This window comes from Mus musculus, chromosome 16, assembly GCF_000001635.26.
Source record: "Mus musculus strain C57BL/6J chromosome 16, GRCm38.p6 C57BL/6J".
NCBI lineage: Eukaryota > Metazoa > Chordata > Mammalia > Rodentia > Muridae > Mus > Mus musculus.
The window spans coordinates 95,807,212-95,816,348 of record NC_000082.6 but is presented as its reverse complement, the minus strand read 5'-3'; positions in this window follow the sequence as shown (position 1 = coordinate 95,816,348).

Below are 9,137 nucleotides of genomic sequence, written 5' to 3'. Positions count from 1 at the left end.
CGGGTGGTGATGGATTAGATATTTGTCCTAGGTACTGGTGCAGAAGGCTAACTTGTGGTTCCTGAGGTTAGCTCATGGGGCATCTGGAACGTTTGCACTTCAGCGGTTTGCTATGAGTCCCAGTGTAAGTCACTTCTTTTCATGTGGTTGCCGATTTGTCTGGCTAAACCCACCACACGTGCATGGCTTGAGAAAGGAAATACGTCTGTAAGTTCTATGGTTGTGACTTCTATTTTCATTTTGATAAGTCTAGAGTGAGAAGCTCCGAGAGTTGTTGAGGCTCTTCTGTTTCTTATCCCAAATTATGATCTGAGAAACAGACTCTCCTTAGAGTGAATGAGTGCTGACCCTACACACTTTCCTCCTGCGTGGGCGCGCGCGCGCACACACACACACACACACACACACACACACACACACACGGTAGGCACACAGCGGCAGTCATATACCCAACGTGGACTCCTCCACCTCAGCAGTCACCGTGTGAAGTCAAACACAGAGTGACTTCATTCCAGGACCACTGGAAATAGAACTAACATGGCTCGGGGAACCTGCTAGACTGGCTAAGGTCCACATGTGGACTTCCACCACCTAGGACCATTTTAGGGAGGCAATGCCACAAGTCTCCTGAGGTGCTGAGAGGTGCCCAACCCTGCACCACAACATGAATACCTGGCTACTGGCAGTGGCCCTAGATCATCTGCTCCATCATTCTGCACCAAGACAGAAGCCACATTCTCATTCCTACCTCCTCTCAGCCTTGGACAGATGTGAGTCCACTCACGTGCATCCTTTGCATAGAACAGTAGCTGCCACCTGTCAGAGTTGCTGCCCACATGTCCCCAGAGATCCCCGGGCCTTCTGCACTCCCTTCCTGCTTGCCCGTTTTCATTCATTCTGCTTCTTCCGAGTCATGCCTATGCCACACTGACTCTAATTCTCTCTCGGCCATGTCGTCTCCCCTGCCTGGATAGACCACATCCCTTTGCCACAAAGTTCATCTCTCATCTCCTTTCCACTGAGGCAGTTCTCCCATCCTACTGATGTCACCCCTCAGCTCTCATCACCCCAAACACATGTTCTGTCCATTTCTTCTCTCTGTCATAGAGTGGGGGCCCAAGGGAAGAGAGATTTGTTTTGTTTTGTTTTATTTCATTGCCCCTTCCCAGGTGCCCGCCACAGTGCCCAGCTGGCACTAGGAACACTCAGCTGAATGGATGAATGAATGAATGAATGATGAATGAATGAACGAGTGAGTGAGTGCACGTGAGAGCCCAGGGCAGCATCTGCCCAGTGTCCCGTCCTCCATCTGTTCAGAAACTGCCTTGTCATTTTGTCTCCAGTGAGTCATCCACTCACGGACCTCATGATTTTTTTGCTCCCCTCCACCCACAGACTTTTAAAAAAATGATGAAATGCTGGATGGTTTGGGATTGCTGTGGGATGTGTGCTTTGTGTGCTTTCTGAGGCTCCTGTGAGGCAATGACCATGTAACTTTCCATGCAACATCTTAGGGAGGTGGTACATTTCCATCGAGGCTGGAGAGACTGGTGGCCGATGTCCAGGGTAGTGTTTGATTAGGGAAACCCAGCTTGCTGGCATGCAAAGCTATCTGCAGGCTGTGTGCCAGATCACAGCAACTGACTGCCTGGTGCCCAGGCCGTGGGTGGCACATCGAAAGCTCACAAGCTGCAGTGCTCTGAGAACCTACACTTTCCCTGCACTCTGCCCCACCTTTACTCCTAGGCAGTCAGCCATAGCCTTGCAGATTCATTACCTGGAGGGCAGCTGTCTGCTTATCCTTCTACAGGGTGCCGTGACCAGGCCAGCTAACTCATTTGTCAAGCAGGCTGGCTCAGGGTGAGACAAGGGTTTTGATTCAACAATGCTCTCACCCAGGACTGCTGTGCTTATTATTATTTTTTTCTGCTTTTCTTTGTCCTTAAGGGAACTGTTTGCCCAGCATGCCGATTTTCAGAATGTAGAATGATCTTGATCCATCCATGGGTTCACTCAGCTCGTATGAATGAGCTCAGTGGGAGCTGCCTTAGGAAACTGACAATATTCAGCCATGTAGCACTTGCTCAAGGTTAAATCCACATTTCAAAAGCTAAGACCCCAATTCACATTCCTTCTCCTGCCAACTGACCTTGTCACCATGGGACAGTTGCAAAGGGATTCTGATCCTCTGGGTCCCTATCTGGAAAATGGGTCAATTAACAGCAATTTTGGGAAGGACTTGAGATAACTCCTGTGAAATAGGAAGCAGCAGGAACCCCTCAAATGGCAGCTGCCTATTGTGGGCCATTGAGCTAGTCTTCATCAGAGTGAAAGCCCTAGGGATAGAAGGGGGGTTGGGTGGAGGGACTTTGATGCTTCATGTCTAGCCCAGGGCCAGGCCTGAGCTCATCTCCCAAGACGCTGTTTTCTCTATAGTTTGGCTCTGTTCTATGGCCCACTGAACATCCAGATTATGTCTTAGATTCTCTATTTTCTATCAGCTTGAGCATGCTCACACTCCAGAGAAATCCTTCTTATTCCATGACCTGAGTCTTTTCCCCTCTCAGCAGGCAGTTCAGGGAGCAGCAGCTAATCACTTGGTCAGTTGCTGGTAGACCTGAAGTTCCTGGGATGGTCAGCTTTGTCTCTCTGGGTGTTATCCAGATTGTGAGCTCCCAAGTCCACCTTTCCTTAAAGCTCTCTTCTGTGGACCCTGACCTAGAATACCAGCTAGCTTTTGTAGGAATGACAGACAGGTCATGCAATTCACAGAGAGCCTGGTGCCAAAGGAAAATATGGACTCCATGCTCAGGACTTAGGAATTTCAAGATGGCAATCACTGAGCCTTAGAACAGGAGTTTGGGGTCTAGGGGCATAGTGCAGTTGGTAGAATGTTTGCTTAGCCCTGGGTTCAATTCCCCAGGCTGCATAAAAACGGGGCCTGGCTGCACATGCTTGTGACCTCAGCACACATTCAGAAGGTGGTGACAGGAGAATCTGAAGGTCAAGGCCATTCTCTATGGCACAGTGAGTCAAGAAGAAGAAGAAGAAGAAGAAGAAGAAGAAGAAGAAGAAGAAGAAGAAGAAGAAGAAGAAGAAGAAGAAGAGAAGGAAGGAAGGAAGGAAGGAAGGAAGGAAGGAAGGAAGGAAGGAAGGAAGAAAGAAAGAAAGAAAGAAAGAAAGAAAGAAAGAAAGAAAGAAAGAACAGAACAGAACTTGTGTTCCTCAGAGTACAGGATCCATGCTAGCACTGCTGCAGGCAAGGATATTATTTAATTCAGCACAGCTGATGGCCATGATTCTGTGATCATGAAGCACTCAGCTGTGTTCCGCAGGATATAGACACGTTGGCCTAGTGAATGTGAGTTACTGGTTCCATTCAAGCACCTGTCCGTTTTTGATTCTCAGCTCCTGCACAGGATGGAGTCCTCAGGACATAACTGTACTAGGTTCCGCTACAGCGTTTACAACTTAGTTTGTAGGGTAGACCCCTTGGCCATTTTAAGGCAAATTCCCCTCTACCTATCAAGAGTGTTCAAATGTGCAGTGCAGTCAGAGTAGAGAGCAGCCTGGCAGCCTGCTGGAGGAGATTTGGTAGAGGAAGCCTGCTAGAGGACTTGGATCCACAGTGTCACTGGTTTTCTTTTTCACTCAGCCACTAAGTTGCAAGGTGGAAAAGGAGAAAGAAGCCCAAGCACACTGACTTTGTTATTTTCTTTGTTTGAAACAAAAAAAAACAAAAAAATCCCAGGCTAGCCTCCATCCTGCCATCCAGCTTCTGCCTCTGCTAGGATCATCAGTGTGAGCTACCGTGCCTGGTTCACTCTTGGTTGGGAGTAAAATGTCTATGACTTGAGGTTTACCACCTACACAGCTAGGAGCACAGCAGTTGACATACATCCTACTTGTGTGGCCTTCTCTGTTCTCTGTGTCCGGTTACTTTCTGTCTGTAAAACTAAATTGTGGGCTGGAGAAATGGCTCCGTGGTTAAGAGCACAGAGCACCGACTGCTCTTCTAGAGGTCCTGAGTTCAATTCCCAGCAAAAACATGATGGCTCACAACCATCTGTAATGGGGTCTGATGCCCTCTTCTGGTGTGTCTGAAGAGAGCAATGGTGGTGTACTCATATGCATAAAATAAATAAATAAATCTTTAAAAACAACTAATTTTTTTCATCAAGCAGTTTTTCCTGGCTCTCTTCCCAGCCCCCAGGGAGTTCTCAGCCCCTTGGGAGGGGTCTCTCCCCCAGACCCCGGGAGTCCTCTTCCCCAGCCCTTGGGGGTCTTTCCCCCAACCCCTTCCCCCATGGCCCTCTCCTCAAGGCCCTGAAGGCTATCCTTTTCCTCTGCTTCTATAAATCTGCAACCTCCAGATAGCCTGCAGAAGGGAATCGTGTAGCCTCTGGCCTTTGTGACTGACTTCTTTCCCACAGTCATGCACCTAAGTCCCATGAGCTTGGGCATGTGTCAGATTTCCCTTCTTGACCAACCATTCTTTGTTGGTATGAATTAGTTATCCATGTTCCCAATAGTGCACAATTGGGTCATTTTCACTTCTATGTTATTGTGAGCAAACACTTTTTTTTTTTTTTTTTGGATTGCTACATTTTGTTTTTATTTTATATTTTGTGAGAGGGTTTGGGTCTGTAGCCCCAGTAGTCCTTGAACTCACAGTAATCCCCCTGCTTCAGCTCCATTTGAGTAGTGTAATTGCAGTATGAGCTACCACTTCTACTTTCTACAATATTTTTGGCCAAGAGGGAGTACGTCTTTTGTTCACATGAGCAGAGCAAGAGGCTCCAATTCCAGAGTCACTTGCTCCCCGCCCTGTTTCTCACTCATTTCTCTTTATTCCTGCAAAAGGATGTTTCCTCTGCACTAAGATACACAGCAACTATTTGCCCAGCAAATGGCTCAGTACTTTCCTTCCCTACATGCAGCACGGGATCTGTGGCTGGCAGGAAACTGGAAGGATACATGCAGGTGTTCTTCCCTCAGAGTTCTATGAACACAATGCCTGCGGGCACCGGGCCAGCTTAGTGTTGTGGCTCAGTCGGCAGGCATTGAGGTCACAGTGCCCTGGGTCCCTGAGCCTCTGTGTAGACACAGCGCACATAGGGAGGACAGACATAGGGAAGGAAGATGCCAAAGAAAAGCAAGGCCCTGCATCAGCCGAGCAGTGTTTCTGTTGGATACTTTGTTGAGAAAAGGAAGACTGTGGGACTCTTGGTGATTCCAACCCAGCTGCCATGGAGCTGGTGTTCAGAGTTTATTCTCCCCAGCCAGTTTCTCTGTTCTCTCATAGGGCAGAGCCTGTGGATTGAGCCCTTGTGAATATTAATTTGAGGAGCTGAGCTCTGCGTGTCGGTGCCCATCATCAGGAGCCCTGCTCTGCATTCTGCTTTGTGTTCCTGGGTAGCACGCATCTTAGTATATACTTCAAATGAAGTCATCTATTTTTGCTTTCTTTTTGTACCAGCGGATGGTACTGGGGATAGATCAGGACCCTGGGCATGCCAGGCAAGCGCTCTGCCACGGAGCCACAGCTGCACTCAAAAGTCATCCATTTCTGACCAAGTCGGTGGCAGCTTCACTGTATTCCAACCGCCTTGCAGAAGCAATCAGTGCCACGGGCCAACGTGCAGATTCTCTTCATTATTTGGTAATGAATGATGATGACATGTCAGTTTTTCCTCAAGTTGAGATTAAAAAGCAGCATTTCCTCAAAATCCAGCAATGAGATAGTAGAAAAAGAGAGGGTATTAGGACTCTGTCTCCCTCCTCCCTGTTCCCCTTTTCCCTCCTCCCCTCCTACTCCTCCCCTCTTCCTGTTCCTACTTCCCTTCTCCTTTCCTTTTCCTCCTCCCTCCTCTTCTTTCTCTTCCTCCTCCTCCTCTTCCTCCTCCTCTTCCTCCTCTTTTTCTCTCCTTCTCTGTTCTTCTTCATCATCTTATTCTCTTCCTCCTCCTCCCCTCATCTTCTTTTTGTCTTTTTTTTTTTTTTTTTTTTTTTTTTTTTTTTTTTTGAGACGGGATTTCTCTGTGTAGCCCTGGCTGTCCTGGAACTCACTTTGTAGACCAGGCTGGCCTCGAACTCAGAAATCTGCCTGCCTCTGCCAGCCTTCCAAGTGCTGGGATTAAAGGCATGCCCACCACCGCCTGATGCCCACCACCGCCTGATGCCCACCACCGCCTGGCTTCTTTTTGTCCTCCTTATCCCCCTCTCCTCCCTTCCTCTCCTTCTATAAGTCGGCTCTTTTGACCACCCTGGGATTTACTGTTCCTATTATCATCCAGTGATAAGAGATACCAAGGAGGGGCTGGTGAGATGGCTCAGTGGGTAATAGCACCAGACTGCTCTTCCAAAGGTCAGGAGTTCAAATCCCAGCAACCACATGGTGGTTCACAACCATCCGTAATGAGATCTGACTCCCTCTTCTGGAGTGTCTGAGGACAGCTACAGTGTACTTACATATAATAAATAAATAAATAAATCTAAAAAAAAAAAAAAAGAGAGAGAGATACCAAGGAACAAGGTTTACAGGGTGGATTTAAAAGTTGTGCTTTCTATCAGTATCTTTTAGAAGTCCCTAAAATACCTCCTTAGCAACAATTTCTCCAAAAGAGCAGGTGCCGCCACGGTGAACTGAGATTTGGCAGGCAGTGAGGTCCTCTAACATGCAAGCCTGAACCAATCCACATTCTCAATGGCTGCTGGCCGGGCAAGGTGGTGGCACCAAGGCTTGTCACACCTCTAAATCTTCTGGTAGCTTTGCTGTTGAGAACATCACCAGACGGTGACACGAAGCACCATTTAGAAGGTCATAGAAACCGGGTGGTCTTGGTCTCGGAGCTGCTGAGTGATGAAGCACACAGAGACCGTCACGGTGGGGCGGCTGTGACATTACTTTCCATGAAGGCTGAGTGTTGCCACCAGGTCATCCTGTTCGCTCCACAGGCTCTCCTCACGTATCATGACACGCAGTTTCTAAGCTCACGTTCACACAGCCCTTACAGCTAACCTGAATTTGTGGGAGACGTATGAGTCAAACTATGAACCCTGTGGGTTCGTTCACATAACAGCTTATGTGGGTTTCGGTTAGACGATAACAGAAAGGGTTCTGGAGGAGGGGAGCCGAGAGGCCTGAGAGATGACCCGGGAAAGTCTCATGGGGCGGCCAAGGAGGACTGAGCATCAAGGGAGGAGAGATTTGGAGAGCAAAAGGCAACAGGGAGATGATCATTATCTGGCTCTGTGAGAGCGAAACCAAGTCACCCAGTGACCTACCCGGCTTCCAGTCATGAGCCAGCTGCCAGGGCCGAGGCAAGCTACCTTGCCTTTGTGCCCAGTTACTCAGCTGTAAAATCTCTATGTTATAGTAGATAACCTAAAGAATTGAAAACAAGGCTCAAACGCTCACATAAATGCACTCACAAGGGGAGGCGCTTGTTTGCGGCACTGGTAGAGGTAAAAACAATGGAAACAGTCATGAGTGAGCAAATTAAACAAACACTCTGTGTGGACAGAACACAGCCACAGGTGAGGGCTGGTGCTCTGTTTACAGATGGAGAGCATGTAAGCAACCATCTCATGAGGCTATAAAAGAACTAAAAGCCCCCACTGCAGTGCTTTAGAGTCAGCACGGTGCTGAGAATTGCCCTGTGCTGTTCAGGCTCATAGCCTGTTCAGGGCTAAACCATCATTCAGGCCAGGGCTATAGTGGGCTATAGAGCCACACAGTTCAGGAGTGTAACGAGCCTACCCCGTCCTACAAGCTAGAGGTGTCGTGAGCTTTACTATCCGTCACACAATTCAGTACCATAGCGGGCTGTAGAGTCACCCAGCTTAAGAGTGAGGCAGCAGGTTTTATAGTTAGCAGGTTTATAGTAGGCTGAACAGCCATGGAATTCTGTTGTGTAGCGGTCTTTGAAGTTCAGATCTGTTAAATGTATTCATTTTTACTTCTGTGACAAATTTGCCTAAGGATACGTTCCTCAGAACATACTCAAGGTACCCAGCAATGTGTAGAACACGGTAGAACGCAGAGAGGAAAGTCATTACATGAGCTACATGCAGAAGAGCCCTGGAAACGCAGCGATGATGGGATGTAGTAAGACGGTATTCAGATAGGAAAGGGGTGATGATCTGATACAAGCTGCTTGCAGACAAATCCTGAAAACATGGGCTAATAAGCGAGGATTCCAAAGGTGACAGGTTGCCTGATTCCGCTTACATCTGACACAAACAAGACAGATCCATATGAACAGCAGCAGGTAAACTGGTGGCCACTGGGCTTCAGGGATTGGTTGTTCAATGCTGTGGGCATCTTCTGGGGGTGACAAGGATATCTTGGAACTAGATAGCAGTGGTGCTTCAGCCGAGAACTGGCTGAATGGTGCTGAACTTGGGGTGGGTTGGTTTTCTGTTGTATGATTGTTACATCAGTCAGGAGAGATGCTAGTCTATCTGAGCACTGCAGACTCTCTCCATGGGTCCCAGGGAGTTCTCTGAGCACTGCAGACTCTCCATGGGTCCCAGGGAGTTCTCCTCTGAGCACTGCAGACTCTCCATGGGTCCCAGGGAGTTCTCCTCTGAGCACTGCAGACTCTCCATGGATCCCAGGGAGTTCTCCTCTGAGCACTGCAGACTCTCCATGGGTCCCAGGGAGTTCTCCTCTGAGCACTGCAGACTCTCCATGGGTCCTAGGGAGTTCTCTGGAGACTCCACATGGGGAGGGGTCTCAACTGCCTTGCACCTACCCCCTGTGGTTTTCCACATCTCTGCTTGAATTATGTAATGCCACATGCAGATGGGCTTTGGAATGGTGAGAGATAAGCTGCTCTCTGTGTCTTTTCCAGGTGGGAAAGTCTGCACTTCTTTAGGAACTGGCCAGGTGTCACTTCTCTATGTCACCTGCACTTCCCTGGGTGATGGCCCTTCAAAACCAGAGAGATCGCTGGCCTCTTTCACAGAAGAAAGTGAAGAGCATCCATTGGTTGGGTGTGGGGATGTCTTGTAAGTGGGGTGTAGATTCTCGTGATGTGGATGAAGAAGAGACAATCTGGAAACTCCAGAGGACGCAGTCATCATGGTGGTGACTGTCCGTCACTTTCCCAAGTCCACCAGAAAGTGAGGGT